The following is a 20,531-nucleotide window of genomic DNA, read 5'->3' on the forward strand; positions in this document are numbered from 1 at the left end:
AGAGAACACACAGAATAAAAACTAATTGTACACAGTCCCAATCCAAAAAAAGAAAAAAACGGGGAAGAAAACCAGGAGTCTGCATAGGAAAACTGTGGCCAGTTTTGATAGCAGATCAAGGACTACTGGAGGTTACATTGTCATCATTAGCATCATCCAAAAGCACCTGTGAGGATATCTGGACACAGTGGGTTCAGCAACACCCTCCCAGAGCACATCACCCAAGATCAGTCAACACAAACGCAGAAAAGCAATAGGATGAATAAAGAAATACTGAACAGATGCTTTCATATCAGCATGTCTCACACTGGCTTTCTGTACAGAGGGGTGAGGCAAGACCCAAGAATCACGTATTTAAACAAACTGAACTCCCCAAAGAGCACCACAGAGTGATAAGAGAGGGAAAGAACAAGAAAGGACTTTAGCTAAAAAGACACAGACTGACTGATACACTGGGAGTAATCGTACATCTCAGCCATAATCCTTATGAGGATTAAATGGTCTAGGTCTATGATCTGAATCTATACAGTTATCAGGGGTAGAGCACTCAAAGCTGGAATACTTTACTTGATATCTTCCCAGTGGCTGCTGACTCACTCTGATCTCAATGTATCTCTGCCTTTCATTGTAGAGACTGCTTATGACACCAGTGTCACTTACTACAGGGTACTCTCAAGTCACTGATAATAAGGCACTAAACTTAACTTTCTATATCCACGCCTTAGCGCACGATAGGCACTCAGTAAATGCCAACTGGATGTTTGTCTCTACTTTTCAAGGCCACAAGAGTACTTTATTCTATGAATAATTAGCACTGTGGTATATAATAGCATCTCATTCACTTGCTACTGAGTGTATGTGTCTTAATTTTCAAAATACACTGCAAATACTCAGTAGGCAAAGATACGTCTTACGTTTAATGCTCTGCTTGATATAGAGTAGATAATTTTTTAATGATGGACTTATCACAACAAATTCATAAATTTATGTTACCTAAGAAGCTTTTTTAAAATCTGATTAATAGGCTCAAAGGAATTTAGTTAGCTAATTTACCAAAAAGTGAAAAGATACATGAGCGAGACTCCAACTGTCATGAGCTAGGAGTCATTTTAATACTGGCATAAGCATAGCACTAAAAGCAGAGTACTAATGAACAATTTGATGTCAGCTACAGCAAATTAACATGTTCTTTTATTGTACAGAATCTACCTCACAGCATTTTGGAGATGCTGTCCACATCTAGAAGTAATGAGACTGATCGCCACTATAAACAGGAGAGGCTGTAGAAACAGAGCAGGGGCAGAGATTCATACTGCAGCATTAACTAGACAGAGAGAGGCACACTACAGAAAGCACACACTCTGGAGAGTGAAGAAAGGAGAGATGAAATCATTACTTGTCCAAGAGTACTTGAAAATTGCAAAGAAACACTCTGTCACTTATAGTATGTGAAAAGTTTCCAGATTTATTCATTCCAAAACTGTTTATTGAGCACAAGAAGAGCAATGTATACCCACAGAGGGCACATCAACTCTGTTTTGGATGATTTTCTTTGCAGCCCTCAGGCATATGATTCTTCTTGGAGCTCACAGATAAAATAGTAATAAATATATATCTCAAATGAACAAGAATTTTTTTAAAAAAACCTTAGGAAATGAAAAGAAAAATATGTATGAGACACATATTGGTGCTCAAGTCCAAAATTTTCCAGATGGTCAAAAGTGTTGAGGCCTGGCTCATACCATCAAGGAAAGATTTCTAGGAGCCATGGCTCTCTGAGCTTTCCTGGAATCGGTTCCCTCTTCAATATGTGGCAGTGTCTGGCCAAGATGAATCCCCGACTCTGGCACATGGGGCCCAGGCAAAGCCCCAAAAACCATTTGGCAAAGAAGAATTGACACGACGATTGGGAAATTAAAAGAAAAATACTCAATACTTTTTTTAAAAGATCATTTGGCAGGAACAGAGAGTCCTCCAAGCACCTGCTCACCTAATCCCTCAGCAACCTTCCTCCACTTGAATAAATCTTACTGAAGGGAAACTAGAGGACAACCAAAAACAACCAACAAAAGAACGAAGGTAGAAAAGCTCTCAGAAATGTGGGGAGAACATACCCGTAACAGCTCTTAAAGAATTCCTGGCTAGGGTGCCTAATTTCTCTCAGAGTGAAAAACAGAAGAAGGGGTGGGGGGGGGGGGTGGGGAAGAAGAGAAGAAGAGGAAGAAAAAGAAGTAAAAAATAAAGAAAATCCTCTTTAGAACCAATTACAGATCAGGATAGACTATAGTTACAAAGGTAAGAGCATTCTGCTAAAGTTTTCTCCCCCTGGGTAAACTGTCCAGTGATCATGGTCTGAAGACCAGAGGTGAGACAGACTGTAGCAAAGAAATAGCCCATGGAGAAGTGATACAAATAGTATTCAGTAATTTCCAACTTGGAAATCCAAACAATAGTTTAAAGAGTTGACTCTCAACCCTATGTCAAATTTACACATGAAAATAAGGGTCGTCACTTAGTCCATGGACAAAACTGAACCCACATAGCTGATGGCTTCTTTCTTAACCTTTGGGAGTCATAGAGCACTTGAGAACTTAAGGCAAGTTATGAACGCCACACCCCAAACACACCAAAAAACCCCATATGCACATAAAACTTTCTGACCACGTCAGGGAAACACATCCATTGAAGGGCCCATAAACCCCAGGTTAAGTTACCATTAACCCAGGTTAAAGAATCCATTATAGAAGAGTAGGAAAATTCTAATGACAGAATCAGAAACAAAACTACTCCCTGTAATTAAACTAGAAATTACACCTCTAGTCTTAAGATATCATCCCCTCAGGGAAAGAACATAATAGATGACAACTCAGAACTAAAAAATTTTCACATGCAGTTTCTGGGGTTCCAGTGACTTCTTGAAACCATACTTTGACCATATAGTGGTCCATAAAGTCCTGTCCAAGAATTCCAGCTTTAATCACGTTTGTCTCAAACAGTGCTGAATGTTCAGTCTTCCTAATGTCATGAGAAAATACAAGTAAATGTGATCTGTCACATCCCAGATGTAGACACTGTTCCTCATGCACTGCTGACCCCTCCCCCAAATAAAGAAAAGCTAATTGGTCTAATCTGTTCCATGACATCGATTTATATTAGGTCTTCTGAGGCTATCTGTGCACTCCAATAAACTACTAGATGCAATTAATGTAGTTCTCCTATTTTACAAAGAAATCCAAAGTAAATCTTTTTTGAGTACTCTTCTGGGGAATCTGAACACAGTTGTAACGAAAGTCAAGGCCGACTCTCAGGTGCATAAAGCCTCTGAGTGGCAAGACAACCTTCCTATCTCCCATTTAGGAAGCATGTCCCTGTCCACATTATCACCAGAAAACAACAGGGAGAGTTTTCTCTGGACCCTTGTTTGGGTGAAGACTCTCAGCTCTCCAAAGGTTATCTTTGATAAGCAAAAACTATACATTGTAGCAAACTCGGTAAATCACTTTATCTAAATGAATTACGTACTTTCTTACAGAAAAGAAAAGAAAAAAAACCCACCCTACTTTCTTGATGGAAAGATGCCATATGAAAATTGTTTTGAATTTCACAGGATTCGTGGTAGAGATGCAAGATATTTCTACCACAGTGACTTCAAAATTTTCTTATTAGTTAGATCCCCTACTCCTGGGGTTTGTTAAAACAAGCAAAAGAAAAGCGAGTGGAACAACTGATACGAGAGTCTAACAGTTGTCTAATTTTGCTAACGTGTCAGTGAAGTTCCAGCTCAACATTTCTGATTCTTGTAAGAGCCCCTATGGACCCATGAAACAGTGAAGTCATCCAAAACACTACCAGAGGGACTCCTGTTCTCTAAAACCAGACCAAATATTGCTCTGAGATGGATGATCCAATAATCAGTTTACATGAAGACAGATAAGAGAAGCACTCCAGCACTGTGTCTATAAACAAGACCCATAAACTCCCACCCTGGTGTGTGTATAGTCATATCTATGCCCTCTTCAGAGGTAAGCAGACATCCATTTAGCAACATCGTTCGCAATAACTGAAAACATCCTAAATCTGGGTCCCATAGCACTCATAATTTACACAGCCGAACAGTGAGACATGAACCTACTTCAGGACACTAGGGTAACCACAGCAGAAGCCAAATTTCACTTACATGTAGGCAAAAGGACTTTTAGGAACTCAAATCTGGCCCAGATGCATCTGAAATACACAACCAATTGCCGGGAGTGGGGAAGAGTAGTTAGTTGCTTTGCAGTGTTTTAAAGTATATTCCAGTCTGAGGAACCCCTACAGCTGACATTTTATTTACCACTGCTTGTCTTTTGCCATCTGGGAATTGGTATAAAAAGATTCCCTTAAAATATTCTTAGAGGGGTGGATTCGGAACTTTAAAAAATTTCCTTATGATTTTATTTTTACATTTCTCTGAATTTCTAGAACATCAGTTAGCATCAAATTCAAGGAATCTCAGCCCCCCTAAGTGTCTCTACGCTACCCGGGAAGTCAGCTGACCATTCACCCTGGTCTCAGCAGCATTAAGGTCAAAGACTTCACTGCTATGACAAATGATATCAAGTTCCTGCCCAATGGTTTTTTCTTGAAACACTTAACATGATGAGAGCAACAAAGCCGGTCAATTCCAAAACTAATTCCTCCTCCCCTCAACAAGGACAGGATTCAGGATTCCCTGGGAACCTCTGAAAATAATCTAATAAAACCATAAAATAGGGGGGAAAAGCCCTAAAATGAAAGACTGAAATATAACGCAGAAATAAGTCTGCCCTCTCTGCTCTGTATTTTGAATGCCCTGGAAAAATGCTCAGAACTAAATTTGGGTTGGGGGTTGAGGGACAAGAGCTCATATAAACAGAAGAGTATTTCTGAAACTACAGGTCATGACCCTCTAAAGGAGTCCTGGGAGAGTTGCAAGGGGATTCCAGGGACCCTGGCCCTGCCTTCCCAGAGTAGCCCACTGCTCAGTCACTATGGGGAAGGGAGGCTGAGAAAGGGGAGACCCCAGGTGTGGGTATGTTCTGAGGTACAGATGCTGCTAATGGCAAGTCTGGGAACACCGACAAGCACTTTCCCATTGTCCTGGAGCATTAAGCATCTGCCATCTGAAAACGGGACTGTGTGTGTCAGTAACACACCACGGCCCTTCAGGACAGTAGCCTGCAGCACCCTCCCGCCAGCCGCAGGACTGACATGTGTGTCCAGCTCAAAATGCAGCCTCCAGGGAAATCTTCCCTGTCCTGCAGGCAGACTTGGGTCCAGCGCCGCTCCCACAGACCACACTCCCGTTTCTACCTTCACACGGCACGGCAATGATCTGGTCAGATGTTTGCCGTTGACTCTCCACCTTACATTGTGAAATCCTCAGGGCATTCTTCAAGGGCAGAAACTAAGTCACACTCATTTCTGCATCCTTGGTCCTAGCACGGGGCTAGACATCGAGTAAGCAGGCAACAAGTTTTCTGAAAGATGAATAAAAGGAAGCACCAATAACAGTTATTTATGAAATGTGACTCAAGTAATGGTTACAGAGTCATATGGTTGCACTTCCCTGGCCATAAAGTGATGGGGGGATGCATCTAGCAAAGAGAACATTAACTTCACTATGCAGTTCTACTTGAACTTTAAAACACAGTTAAGAAAAGCAAACAGATTCCAACTCGTGCTTCCAAAACAAATGGTAGGGGCTGCCTGGAACGTGTGTCGGACAGAATTCGGAGGCCACGCCCAGGCTTTGTGAGAATAACTGCCCTGATTATCATCCTCTGTTGTGTGTATAGGCCAGGGCAGAGCACCACCTATGCCATTTAGGGGAATCACACTAGGCAAACAAAGAAAACAGAATGTTTTTATTTATTATCTTTTACAGTTATGCAAATACAAATATGTGAAACGTGAAGAAAACTTTGGAGCATGTTTACCTTCTCAGGGGTAGATAACAAAGATAAAATTTTGACCAAATATTCTACTATCTTTTACAGGCACAGAATTTTAAATGATTTTCATTCAGGCAATGAAGTGTGTTAGAAACTGAACTTCTAGACAAATTGAAGGAACTCAATATTGGCAAATTGACCAATGTGAAAAAAAAAAGTTTGCTTTTATTTTTTCATATGCCTTTGTCACACTTAATAAACAGATCGATTCCAAACACTTTATTATTGTTTCGAACACTAACAGAAGCTCCACATAATATGTACCGCATCAATTTATTTCCTCTCAATGTCTACTTTTTACAATGGGCTTGAAATTGTTTTTGCTACCTGTTTAGTGAGCCAGTCCTTTGACATGTATATGTCTATAATAATAGGATGTCAGGATGGCCTGCTTGTCAGTACTACGGTAAACAGAACTGTGTAATAAAGAGAATCATGGGGTGACAAGTAGAAGCTAATTTAAAAGGTAGGCATAGCAAGAACCTAATTCCCACATGATCTGAGTACTGGATTAATCATTTCCATCTGCCAGTTGTAGTTACGGATCTCAATAAAGGTTGCTGCCTGTGCACCATCTTACAGTTAGCAAATACACCAGTGTTCGTGTAGTGATTAAATTTAATTTGATGCTCTAAGCATCAAAAGATGGCATTTGGATTCCCCTGGGCTAGTACATTAATCTTTAGCTGGTAAGGAATTCTGAATGGGCACACAGTGTTAGCTTTCTAGAACAAAAGAGAAACCTGGAGAGGAGTAATTACTGAGATAGGGATGCTCAAAAACACTACACTTGGAATTGTTGTTGTTAGTAGGAATAGTGGTGCCAACAGTAGTGACAGCCATCACCTCCCAAAGAAAGACAATAAGCAGATCCCTGGGTCCAGCTACTGGATTAAGACTCGCGACTCTCACCAAGAGACGCTTTGCATAATTATCTAGTTATTCCCATTTTAAAGATGAAGAAATTGGTGCTTAGAGATAAATAATTTATCCAAAGGTATATGGCTAGAAAGTGGCAATGCTAAGAATAGAATGAACGTCTCTCATTCATAAGAATATTCATATTCTATTCCTAAGAACCGAATGAATGTCTGACTTTTCCTTTCTCCCTACCTTCCCATTCCACTCTTAATCTTGGGTGTTGGCCATAGGGCATAGGGGTTGATGGGGAGCTGCTCTACAGGAGTAAGAGGCAGGAACTATTTTGCTTCTGGAAAAGAGGGAAAGACAAAGAAGAAAGGAAGGGGACTGAGTTGTAAGCAAGACGACAGGAGGCCAGCACAAGCCGAGAGGTCAGTGAAACTCCACAGGGATGGGTCAACAAGTATTTTTATGAATAGTGATGTCTACAGGGCAGCTAAAGTTGTCTGAATTGCTTTGATGTGAGCTCCCCTCTATCTCCTCTACAAAAACTATAACAATGCTTACTGTTCTCATGAACGAAGGCACTATGGAACTCAAGATAGTGTTGGTTGCATTTCAAATCCAAGTGAATCAAGTGTATCTCAGCCATGTAACATCTAGAGTTATAAACCCAGGAAGTGGAGAGGGCCACAAGAATGCTAAGGCTCTGGCAATCTGCAGAAATATACCCTCCTCTGGATTTCTTCATGCCACGGAATTAGCAGAGCTGTGAGCCAATCATTCCTTGAGCTCCAGGGCCTCCCAGTTGATATGTGGATTAGACCAAGTCACTCTCTAAGGAAACTAAATTCTGATTACAGTTGAATTGGGAATAATGTGAAGTCTGATTTCCTTTGAAAGCTCTAACCAAAACAACTCCTGAAGTTCACAGTACCAGTCCCCTAAGAGTATTCTGGTCTCATCCAGCCAGGTTATAATTTTAAGTGGAAATGTTTTTAGAGGAACTATAGTTTCAACATTACATGGTCTATCTGGAGAAAGGGAGAACAAATAATCCAGAGGTCAAAGGTGGGAGAACATGTTATCTGTCTGTGTTTTGGGAACATTTTTCCTGAAAAAGCATTATTTTCTTTGATCAAATGTTCTATTATCTCTTAGAGGCACAGAATTTTAAATGCTTTTAATTCAGGCAATGAACTGTGCCAGAACAGCCTAATGAACAACAGAGCAAACGCAGTTTGCAGCGTTTACATTAGAGTTCAGTACTGTTGCCTGTTTTCCTCCTCAGAATCAGTTCTCCCTAAGCCCTGCAATGAGTTTTCAGGGTAAGAGCTATGATCACAGAAAGCAGAGGGAAAGTTGCCAAAATATGCCTACAGAACTTGGCATGCTGTAAGTGATAAGCGTCTAAGATGGGATCATATCTTCCCAGAGCCAGTACTGAAGGGTTTAAATGTCCTATTTTCTTCAGGCAGCATTAAAGGTAGTTCAATACATTTGTTCTAACTGGAAAGGGACAAAGCTACAGTAAAGAGGTGGATACCTGGTGACAAATTCATTATAGTTACATTATACCCTTAAAAACCTTTCAGCACTTAATTAATAACCTGAAGGAAAAAGGAAAATAAAACGTTAAAAAAAAAGAAAGAAGCAAAAGACTAAGTTGTAAGAAGTCTGAACAACATTCCTTATTTAGATCAAGAATGAACCTCTTGACATTTATGTACAAGTAAATCAGAATTGAGTGTCATAGCAGGGACGAGGAATAGATTTCACCTCAGAATGAAACAAGTACAAATTCTAACACAAACCAGGACTTCCCTGGTGGTACAGTGGTTAAGAATCCGTCTGCCAAGGCAGGGTACACGTGTTCGAGCCCTGGTCTGGGAAGATCCCACATGCTGTGGAGCAACTAAGCCTGTGCACCACAACTCCTGAGTCTGTGCTCTAGAGCCCACAAGCCACAACTACTGAGCCCACGTGCCACACTACTGAAGCCTGCGCGCCTAGAGCCTGTGCTCGGCAACAAGAGAAGCCACCGCAATGAGAAGCTTGCACACCACAACGAAGAGTAGCCCCCGCTCGCCACAACTAGAGAAAGCCCGTGCGCAGCAACAAAGACCCAACGCAGGCAATCAATCAATCAGTCAATCAATAAAATTCAAACACAAACCATTTGATTTTCAAGTCATATAACTTATACACAGTCGTTCGTTTCCCAATAATGAAGATACTGTAATTCTGTCAACACCATACACATAGTCAGCAAATTTAAATCCTGGTGAATCAAGTCATAATGCTGGGAATTAGTGAATGTGCAGAGCAACGGAAAGGAGAACAATATCAGTTCATTTCTAAGTGAATAATTAAAACTTCTTTCCCTATTTGACATTACGAAATATGAGGTTCTGCCTTAATATTCGTAAATATTAATTGTCTTAACTTTTTATACAGTCTCTTTTTTATACGTAAAATGACTTATAAAAAAGCTCATCATCTCTGAATTTTACTCAGTATGTTAAACGTGGAAGGCACAGCTGGAGCTCTTGTATTTAAACAGAGTTTGGAAGTACTACAAAGGCTTAGTTTCCCATGCAAATAGAGAAAAGTACAAGCTACTCTTCCATAATTCATCTCTAAAGAAATGTTCTAATCCTGACCAAAGTCTGGAAGGTCCTAAAAGATATCAAAATCAGATAGCTTAAGCTCTATTTCATAATTCAGGGAAGACCCAAATGCCTATTAAGTCAACAGCCACTAGTCTTCTACTTCTCAATTGCAGCAAAACTACTAGAGTCTACCATTCTGTCTTTGACTCGTCCTTTGAAAATACCATTAATAAGAAGTAAATTGAGCCAAAATGGGAAAAGCAGAAGGGGTGGGGGTGTTGCATTACAAAACATTCAGGCTTAGATTATAAATTTAAATATTCCAAAATTACCAGGATCTTGTAGATAATAATGAAGATTCTCTGCCATTCATGATATTTGGCCAGAAGTAAGAAATCTGACTCACAATGACAAATCTCTCTATAAAAATATGATCTGAAATAAGCAAAATGTGGTATATCCATACAATGGAATATTATTCGACAATAAAAAGAGTACAGCACCGACACATACTACAACATAGATGAACCTTGAAAATGTTATGTGAAGTGAAAAAAGCCACACAAAACGCCACATGTTGTATGATTACATGTATATGAAATGTCCAGAGCAGGCAAATCCATGGAGACAGAGAGTAGTTTCCAGGGCTGGGACTGACTGCTATTTGGTATGGAGTTTGTTTTTGGAGGGACGAAAATGTCCTGGAACAAAACAGTGGTGATGGTTGCACTACCTTGCGAATCTACAAATGTCACTGAACTGTACGCTTTAAAATGGCTAAAATGGTAAATATTATGTGTTTTTTACCACACACCCCAAAAAATGTGATTTGAACTTTCATACAGGATGAACCTGACCAAGTCTTGAGTTTCAAATCTTATCTAGAAAGAGCTTCATGTGACAGTACGAGGAACTCAGAGTATCTTAGAAGTCTGAAGGGTCACATCAATGCTCAGGCTTTCAGATCTAAGGTGATCAAAGCTAAGGCACACACTAAGCTAGCTTAGGACAGTAACTATGTTTCCTGTGCATGTTTTTCATTTATTCAAACAACATAAATTAAGTCCTATGATGCGCCAGGCACCATGCCAATTACCAGCAACAGAAACATGAGTAAGACGCAACCTATCATTCCCCAGTGTGCTCACCACAGTCCAGAGGAAGACAGACACGTGAAGAGATGGTGAGAATACAACACCAAGGCTGAGATATGTCCAGGGTGTGTGGGGAGAGAAGACGTCAAGGATCGGGAGAGGCAATAGAAGCTTGGCTGGGCAGGGCTCCCAAGCAGGACAAATCAGACCTAAACTTCTCTGAAAGAAACAGGCAAAATCTATCAACGTGATCAATTTTCTTGTTTCTTCCAATCCTTCTCAATTTTCTGAATGACTTGGATTGGCTGGATGAGCACTTGCCAGAGATATTTTAGAAACAAAATTCACAAACAAGGAATAAATAAAATAAATAAATAAACTGAACTGTATGACCACAAAGACCCCTTCTGATCCTAGAATCTAGGGATTCCAGGACTTCATTACTGAATACTTTTCTTAAGAATCACTTCACCCACTTCCTATTTCATTTACTCTCTATAGAAGTTTGCTAAATTTGTTTTTTAAAGTCCATATATTTAGTAAGCAATACAGTAAAATACTTGAGAGTACTTCTCAACAATAATTATTTCAAAAGAAAATGATACTAGGATAAAGCAAACCTATTAGGGAAGTGATGACAGTTCTTTAGGATCTCATAAAGAGTTCAGAATACTTTCCTGGTAGGTTCAGGTCACATCTGTCCATGTCTTGGTATATTTGAGTCTGTGGGAGCTTGCTGTCTCTTGCTTTTAAGCCCAGATTCTAAAATTAGAACTAGCTTTGAACAAGCCATTATTCTTCATAAGATATTAAATTAAATCTCCTCTAACCTTAAAAGAGATTAAGAGCAATCACATAGGATAGTTGAGAAGGTTAAATAATTTACATTATGACAAATATAATTCTTTGTGAACTCTAACGTGTGAAGGAAATGTTATTATTCTCTGAAAGAAAGATGATGAAAAGTTAAATTTTTCAGACCCATTCTCGAGGGATAATATTCTAAAATAACTGTTTTTAAAATAGAGAAACCTGATAAAGTCACCATCAGATTCCACATTCTTAAGCAAACAAACATTTCAACCAGAGTTAACAAGTAACTAAACTCTACAATTTTTGTTTCTTTTTTCTATTAATTATCCACTTACTATGGAAGGTTCCCAGTCAGCCCTGAGAAATAAAGCATGATGTGCAAAGTAGGTTATTGTCCCTTTTAGAACAGTGGATGACCAGATGTTTCATGGGGAGGGGGTGTCTGACATTAGCCTCAAACTAAACTTAAGAATGCCTTTGCATCTAACAGACTAACTTTATGGCTTAAAATGAGACCCATAAAGTGAAATATGGCTAATCAGCAAAGCATAATGATTGAGAGCATTGACACTTGCACCAAACTCCCTGTGTTCAATTCCAGCTCCATTAGTTCCTTAGCTGTATGACCTTGGGCAAATTGCTTGACCTCTCTGTGCTGCTATTTCTTCACCTAAAAAAACAGAATAGTACCTACTTTTTAGAGTTATTACGAGGAATAAATAAGTTAATACTTGTAAAGCACTAGTAACATGCTTGCCCCATAGTTAAAAATCATGCATTAGTTTCAGACAGGCCTTCAACATATCTCAGGAACTTTGCACAGTCATCACCTGAGGCATCATGGGAACTTCTTCCTATAAAGATGGATCTCCCAGGCCTTCTCAAACCCTTTCCTTCCTGTAAAGTGCTCTCCATTGTTACCCTGGAACCCACTCCTGCCAGTGCTGTTTACAAATTGGACATCCTGCTCTTCCGTGGTTTGGAAATCCTCAAGAGCAAACTATATGGAACTATATGTAAACTCATCAAATGAGACCTCTCAATTCTGTTTAGAAAAGACCTCTCAATTCTGTTTAGAGGTATGTACTAACATACTGAATTTAATTACAGTTTCATATTTTCACCTGGGATCAATTTTGTTCACCTCACGGAAAAATACCACACTCTTTAAGAAGGCTTCGAGCCATCAGTGCCCTAGAAGGCAGAAGGAAGCTCTTCCCAGTGGATGCTCCTGACCTACGTCCAGATGACCTTCTTATTGCATCTAGCATCTGCTGCCTTGTATTAAGTTAACATGCACATTATCTGAGGGGAGGGAGTGGGACTTGTCTTCTTACCATCTGAGAGCCTAGTCTAATACCTGGCACTTAGAAGGCACTACATAATATTTAATGATGAATGAATAAACAAATGAATGAATCAATAAACACATTTGAGAGCATAATTTAATTTCTTCCAAGATCTACATTTTCTTCCAAGTTGGCCAGTATCTCCTGTAATCCAATCCTTTGGGTCATTCTGCCTTCCTTCCTAAATTACAGACAGTTTGACCTACTGGTTAAGAGCTCTGACCTACTGGTCAGAGTCAGTTGGACTCTCAGCTCTCCACTTACCAGCCTTAGGACCTTGAGCATGTTAAGACTCTATGGGCATCAGTTTCATCCACTGTAACATGGGGATAATACTTGTGCTTATTCCATCAAATGTCAAAGGATTAAACATGCCATATGCGTAAAACACTTAGAACAGTGACTGGCACATATAGTAAGTACTCTTTTTTTTTTTTTTAATTTATTATTTATTTATTTTTGGCTGCGTTGGGTCATTATTGCTGCATGAGGGCTTTCTCTAGTTGTGGTGCACAGGCTTCTCACTGTGGTGGCTTCTCTTGCTGCGGAGCATGGGCTCTAGGCGCGCGGGCTCAGTAGTTGTGGCTTGTGGGCTCAAGAACGCAGGCTCAGTAGCTGGGGAACACGGGCTTAGTTGCTCCGCAGGATGTGGGATCTTCCTGGACCAGGGCTCGAACCCGTGTCCCCTGCATTGGCAGGAGGATTCTTAACCACTCCGCCACCAGGGAAATCCCAGTAAGTGCTCTTTAAGTGTTCACTATTATTACTTCTACCCTCTAAAACCATGGCAATTTTTCTCCATTCCCTTGGTTCCTATGGAAGGAAGGTTTTGCCTTTATTGTTCCCCACTGAAGTTTAGAGTCAAAACATTTTTTCTCACTGCTCCCTAAACATCAAACTGCTGGCATCCTTAGACTCAGCCCGCCTCTCTTCCTAAACCAGCTTCTCCTGTCTGGGCACACACAAGCCCCATTAAGCTTCTCCTTTGCCACCACTTTCTTCCCCACCTGGCAGCTCTACAAACTTCATCAGTCATTCTCCCAAAGCTCTTACTCGTATCATTATCGTGACCAACAACATCTCGATGGCTCACTAAACTCTGGCTTCAGCCGGACTTGGAGATACTTCAAAGTCCCCATATGATTTGGGAGAAGGATAGGGGAGCTATTTGTTTTGAAATACAGCATGTACTGAATGAGATGTCCTGTTTCCACATATTTGTTTACGCTGACACAAATCAACCACTCTCAGGCTTGCTACGGAGCCTGGTGAAGACCTCCACCGGATACAATACCAAAAAGGTTGAGACAGCTGCAAAGGTTTCTGTTTCCCTGGAGATGGAGTTTCATGGAAGACTAAGAATCACCACAGCAACCAGACTACAAAAACAGTCCGTGGGCTTCAGCCCCGTAACTCTGGTAAAGCAATTTGTACTCCGTGAAAGGCTGGGGCACAGAAGTTGAAAAATGATCAAAGTAAACACTGCTCTTCAAGCACCATTTTGTTGTGCTGATTTCAAGGCATCAAGTCACAGACAGCATCAGAGTTCTGTTATGAAAGATGCACATCAAGTGCCAAGGTTTTGCTAGGCTGAACTAACTGCTCTGGTGCGAAGGTCTAGAGATAAACTCATAGCACATTTTCCAAAACAACCATTTCAAATTTGCTCTAAGAGCAGACCAGGGTAAAAATGTATGCCATTATATCAAGTTACCCTGCCCATGCTAGAACAGCTGTTGATCCCAACCCTGGATTTAAAAAAAAAGAGAGAGAGAAAGAGAGAAGGTGATTTTTCTGATAAAATCTTAAACAGACTTTATTCCATACTGACCTTACCTGGACTAATTCCTATAAATTTAAGGAAAAATTATCTAAACCTTATTTAACACTAAGGGAGAAAATGACCTGTTCTAGGGTCTCTGATCTACTACCATCAATCTATGCTATCATTTAAATAGCAAATAAGAAACTATATAAGAATAAGAATATAGTATATTATATCTGTACCACATAGAAGCAGAAACTACAGAGTATTTCTTCATGGATTTATAAAAGCCTTCAATTTTTATTAACATGATTAAAGTTAATTATTAACTATGTTTATGATAGCTTTAATATACAGAACATTTTTATTTTAAGGAACTCAAAGTGATACACCTGTGTAGCCTTATAGGATCCTCAAAAGTTAGGTAAGAAAAATATACCATTATTCCCATTAGCAATAATTTATGGAAGAAATTCTCAGAACCTCAATTATATTGGTAGTACACAACCCATTAATAAAAAAAAAATTATTGGTAGGGAGAAATCTGTAACTTGAATTACCCTGAATAGAACATTCAGAAATTTGATTAGAACAATGTGATATGTACACACACATCACATTCCTCTTCTCTAGATGCATCCCACGTATAGTGCTGCTTCCTGAATCTATGGGGAAGAGGAGGTCCACTTGCACAAGTTTTGGGGTTTGAGCAAGATGCTCAGATGTAAATGTGTCCAGGGGAGTAGAAAGGGGGCGCTGTTGCTAGGTCCTGAGAGTGAACAGGGCAGAACAGGCAGAACTAAGGGGAGAGGGCAAGAAGGAGGGCAGGGAGAGCCTCGAGAGAAATGTCAAGACAAGAAAGGCAGGCAGCTTGGGTAGGTCTGGGGAACATTTAATTCAGATAGAGCTGAGGAAATATACAAAAGAATATAGAGAAATAAAATTGGAAAGGTAGACTGGGGCCAGATCTCAATGGGCCGTGAAACCCAAGCTTAACTAATCAGTGAAGGTAATTGAAAGAAGAGCATGTAATATTATTCACTGAGATGTGACCACGGCTTGCCTCCTGATAAATAATGGGTACGTCAACTTCTGGCATATCAAGTATGACTTAGATAATCACATTAGTACATTAATTTATTAAATCCCCTTCAATCACTTCACTTTTTTGCCCAACAGAATATATGTCAGTAATAGAAATTTTTTTAAATCCCATTTTGTATAGGATCCCATTCCAAGTCTTATACGGTATCATTATTAAGGAATTACCAAGGAGTTTCTTGCAAGGGGAGAAAATTAAATCTTAATCCTCAACCCCAAGTCTCCCAGACCTGAGGAGTTTGTTCCCTGGCTTTGTCCCCAGCTCATAGGCCCTCAATAAACACTTGTTGAGTTTGGGATGTATTTTAACCACAGAAAATGAATAAACCAGGCAACTACTATGAGTTACTAGCCTTGAGCATTTTTACAAGGAATAACTCACGGGCCTGGTAATTCAATCCTGATTATAATATTCTATGGAAAAATCTTTAAATCCCACCCTTAGTTCTCTACTGTCTAAGAAATGAACCAGCTCATTTGCTCCCTCTACTTTACTACCCCTAAAGTGAAAACAAGTCTCCATTCTCCACCCTAGGAATGTCTTCCTGAGATGCCCTCCTAAATCCTGGCAAGACCTAACAATAAGTTTCCAATACTTCCAGTACACACCTGAAACAAATTTGGGTCATAATCTCTCATACAGTATTCTTTTCACAGGAGAAAGCAAGTAAACGGTTGGTAAGCAATTTTGGAATGAAGATGAGATTGTTTTCTGATTTACAGAAAATGATTTACTGTCTGCCCTTGGGGGGAAGTTAATTACCCTTGCCTGAGAAACAGAGAAAAGTAACTTTCATTATAAACCACAAACACTGGTGCTTCCCAAACTTGTCTTCTTCCTAGTGTAAGATTCTGGACATATCACTCATTTAAGGAAAAAAAGTTCTGCCTAAGAACTTTTGCAATCCTACTTTGGGATTCAGTTTCCCCATAAATGAAGGGGCTAAACCAAAGCCTACCATTCTTTGAGCAAGTGGTGGAGTCAGTAACAGTCTTCAAGGCAGATCCCTAGGAATAGACGTAGCTGATGAAAAAGAATGGGTTGATGTGACTGAGTCATCAACTCACAAATGCCAGGTCACATTAAATGATTTGTGTACTCAATTAAAAGGAAAGATTGACAAAAGTTTAGTTGAACCTGCCAAAGTGAATGCAAGAGATTAAAATAGAAGATTTTTCTTCTTTTAAGAACTGAAAATATTCCAAAATGAATTTATCAAACTTTTCAGACCAATGTGAGCATTTTTAGAGAATTTCGTTCTTTTCTTTTTTTTTTTTTTTTCACTTTAACTCTGGGTCAGTGTATGCCCTATAGTCTTTTATGCTTGGCAGAAGCAAAATAAATCATAAAATTCTCAAGGCTAATCCTAAAGGTAGATCAAGATTCACAGGGTCTTTTAAAATAGGTAGCGTTGACAAGATTATAGTCCTAAAACAAGTTAATTTATTTGGTTTTGCTAATTTCTTTTAGATATACTTTTGAATAAGAGACCTGCATGATTTATTCTGAATTTCAGGAAGACTGGCAGATTTTTCTATTTTCTATCTTTCCAATAAATCAAAATGTGATTTAAAAATAAAGGAGTCAACACAAACATTATTACATTGTCAGTTTCTAAAAACACTATTTTGATGGGATAATCCCTCTTAATGAGGACAATGGTTGCTCTTGGTTAACCATAAATCATTAGGCTGAGATCAAGCCTTAGTCACTATAACTGACTCATTCAATGACTGTGGCCAGCTCTGAATCCAAGGTGTGAAGTTATGAAGTTCTCTCATTTTCCCCCCACTCTTTACTTCTTCCTGCCACTTTTTGAACCAACAAGACTTGGTTACTGTAAGCAGCACTGATAAAAAATCTGAAAGAAGAGGATAAAACACAAAATGAAATTTGTGTATAATAAAATTATTGACTTTCAGTGATACAGGAGATTTTAGATATAGCCTGCTCCAAATATTTATTGTAAAGGAAATTGAAGCCCAAAGACATAATGCCATGCCCAAATTCCACAGCTGGTTATGGCATCACTGGGACTAGAACCCAAATATCCGTTCCAGTGTTCCAGCTTCTACTTATCCTGCTAGTGGAAATTTCCATGTCTCTCCTTACAGAACTAATTCTCTGATACTGGAGAAGAAGGTCTCCTTGAACCTTTAGAGTTCAGGGCCAGCCTTTTTAACCACTGGATAAGAACACAGAAACATAAGGAACACCAAGAAACAATTTCTCCCTCTGCAAAGTACCATATGATCTGACCCTTGACTAACTAATCCAATCTCCCATGCTTTCCTCCCTGCTCACTAGATTCCAGCCACACCGGCCTTCTCATTCACCTCCAACAAGTCACTTCCAAGCTTTGGGCCTTGACATAAGCAGATCTTTTATCTGCCCTATACTTCCCTTGGATCTGTGCATGGTTCACTCCTCTTCATCATTAATGTCTCTGTTCAAGTGTACCTCCTCAAGGAAGCCTTTCCTAACCACCCGAATGACCACACCTTCGTGTCACTTAAATACCTGGGTACCTCACGTTCAAATCAATGTAAGCATTACAAACGCTGAAACTCTGCCTGCTTTCCCACTGTTATCTCCAGTCCTAGAACAATGCCCATACATGGTAAACACTCACGCATTTTTAGAATGAATAAATGAATGAATGTATGAAAGACAGAGGAAAGATGAACCAACATATGGGGTGACTCCACGACATGGTGCTGGGAAATCCTTCCATTTATGTTTTTATAAAATGAAGGGAAAAGAAGGTGGATGTAGATACAGAAAGTTACCAGAAACCCTGTTGGCATCTATCTAAACCATATCTCACAGGCACTTCTTACAAAAGATCATTGCCAAGAAAACAAAAATAACCAACTTTCAGCCTACTCCAGATATGAAAGAATTCAAGATCAAGCCATAATATATCTCAAAGCTCACCTTATTCTGCCAGCAGGAGCCCTGCAGTGCTGAATTTTTGAGCATGTGAATGATACATTGTTTTACTGAAATATTTTCCAAGATTCCTTTCCAAATTCAACTCCATGGTCTTTTTTTTTTTTCCCTAAAGGGTAAAACACCAACCTGTTTCCAAGCCATTTGGTAATATTTTGGCACAGATAATCCGGTAAAGAAAGTTGTTTGTATAGAGCAGAGCTATCGGGAGTAACAGGACACCCCAACCTGCCCCTCTTTCTAAGCGCTTAACCTATAGATAACAACCCAGCTAGTCACATGTAATTCTTACCAGATGGCTATTTTATTGCAGCTCAAAGACCTCCAATATGATTAAAGTTAACAAACAACACTGGCAGCAATACTTAAGCCCACAGTTAAGAAGAGCAAGGAGGCTGAGATCATCTAAACGGGAGCAGGGACAGGGGGAGAACTTGCTACCCACTCTATCTTTGCTACCTTTGGCAAATACTCAAGGGGTGTCAGGACTGCCTAGTAACAGGTGCTTAATAAACACTGATTTAATGATCAAACAAATGTCTAAAGCTCAGGAGAGCCCACCTTGCCCACAGCCACTCGCTGCACGCCGACCCATCTATAGGAGATGTAGGCTGTACATCCAAGCTTGGGCTCTACCGATTCCTTCCTAGCTGATGACCTTGGGGAGAATATTTAACTTCTCTCAGCCTCAATTTCTATCTCTGTAAACTAGTGCAAACGACTCCCTTGCAAGGGTGTTGATGAGATTGACAGTTTTCTTAATCCTCTGAGGAAGCAGTTTGCCAATGTTTGTGGCTCCGATCGACGTGGTACCGTTACCTCCTGCCTACAGGTCCCTGGATTTTGAAGCTGGATGACAAACTGATTACAGCCGCACACACGACCCTTAGATTCCCAGTAAATAACTAGCGGCTCTTCTGCCATCCCCCAGCTTTCCCCTCAACCTTGGGATTCGGGTCTCATCAAAGACCCGGTCCGAATGACAGCTCACAAGCAGCACAAATGCGATCGATCATCTTCACCAGTGATTCCTGTTCGGGTAAGGCTAAGCCGGGCAGGCTCAAGTCTTGCTCTCCAAATTTCATTGCAATTTGGGGGAACTGTGTTCAGAATCTAACAAGAAGCGGTCCTGAGAATACCACATTCATTCCACGCTTGACCCCAACACCACATCTGCTCTAAGGAGACCCCAAATTTCTGAACAGAAACTCAATCGCCTGCCTTTCCATCCTGGAGTATGCCTTCCAGAGAAACAGGAACACAGGAAGTGCTAAAGCCATGAACTCCTTCCAAGGCAGCTGAAGTCACTGGATGAGGTAAAGCTAGAGGTTTCTCTCAATCTGTGGCTGGGAAGTTTTATCTTTAGAGGTCTACCTAAATTGCCCCTTCCAGCGTTAAAGATTGAACCAATTCATCTGGCTTTGAAGACCTGCATCAGTACAGCTGGGCACCCATTCTCCCACGGAAAACACCAACGGGCAAGGCCATCAGACACAAGCTTTCACAGCTGCCAAGGTACTTGCTGTCCTAACTTGGTTCCTACTCCTCAATTCGTCTGTTTTATTTACCAGCCTCCTCCCCTAGTCTTGGAAAACGCTGCCTCTAGCCCTCAGCCAAACCACATCCCTATTTCAAACCTCTCCAAATTCTCACCTCCAAGTAGCACACCCGGCTCCAATTACTCCAATGCGCCTCCCCAGTCCCAGCCCCTTCCAACACGCCTGATTCCTTAGCACTTGTATTTATCTCCACCCAGCTGCAGTTGATTAAATCTACTTGGTTCCGTTTCTGTCATGTATGTTTAGGGCAATAATATGTTTCTATGTCTCTGTCCTCTCTGTTCACAGGTGGTGTTCTTTGCCGGGATCCGCACTGCGGAGCCCGAGCTCCGCGGGTTGCGGCCTTCCTCCCTCCCACCATGCTTCGCACTGGGGGACAGTGCTCGGAGTCGGCGGCCCATGGCTGTGCAGCTGCCTGGTTCTAATTACGTGGGGAGGGGCCTTCGCTGGAG

At 40.4% G+C, this 20,531-nt stretch overlaps 1 protein-coding gene across 1 annotated transcript in view; it reads right to left on the minus strand.

The window, feature by feature from the left end:
- TGFBR3 (transforming growth factor beta receptor 3) overlaps window positions 1–20,531 on the minus strand; it is a 110,799-nt gene that overhangs the window by 72,611 nt on the left and 17,657 nt on the right. The gene's annotated exons all lie outside the window — the stretch shown is intronic.

This window comes from Phocoena phocoena, chromosome 1, assembly GCF_963924675.1.
Source record: "Phocoena phocoena chromosome 1, mPhoPho1.1, whole genome shotgun sequence".
NCBI classification, from domain to species: domain Eukaryota; kingdom Metazoa; phylum Chordata; class Mammalia; order Artiodactyla; family Phocoenidae; genus Phocoena; species Phocoena phocoena.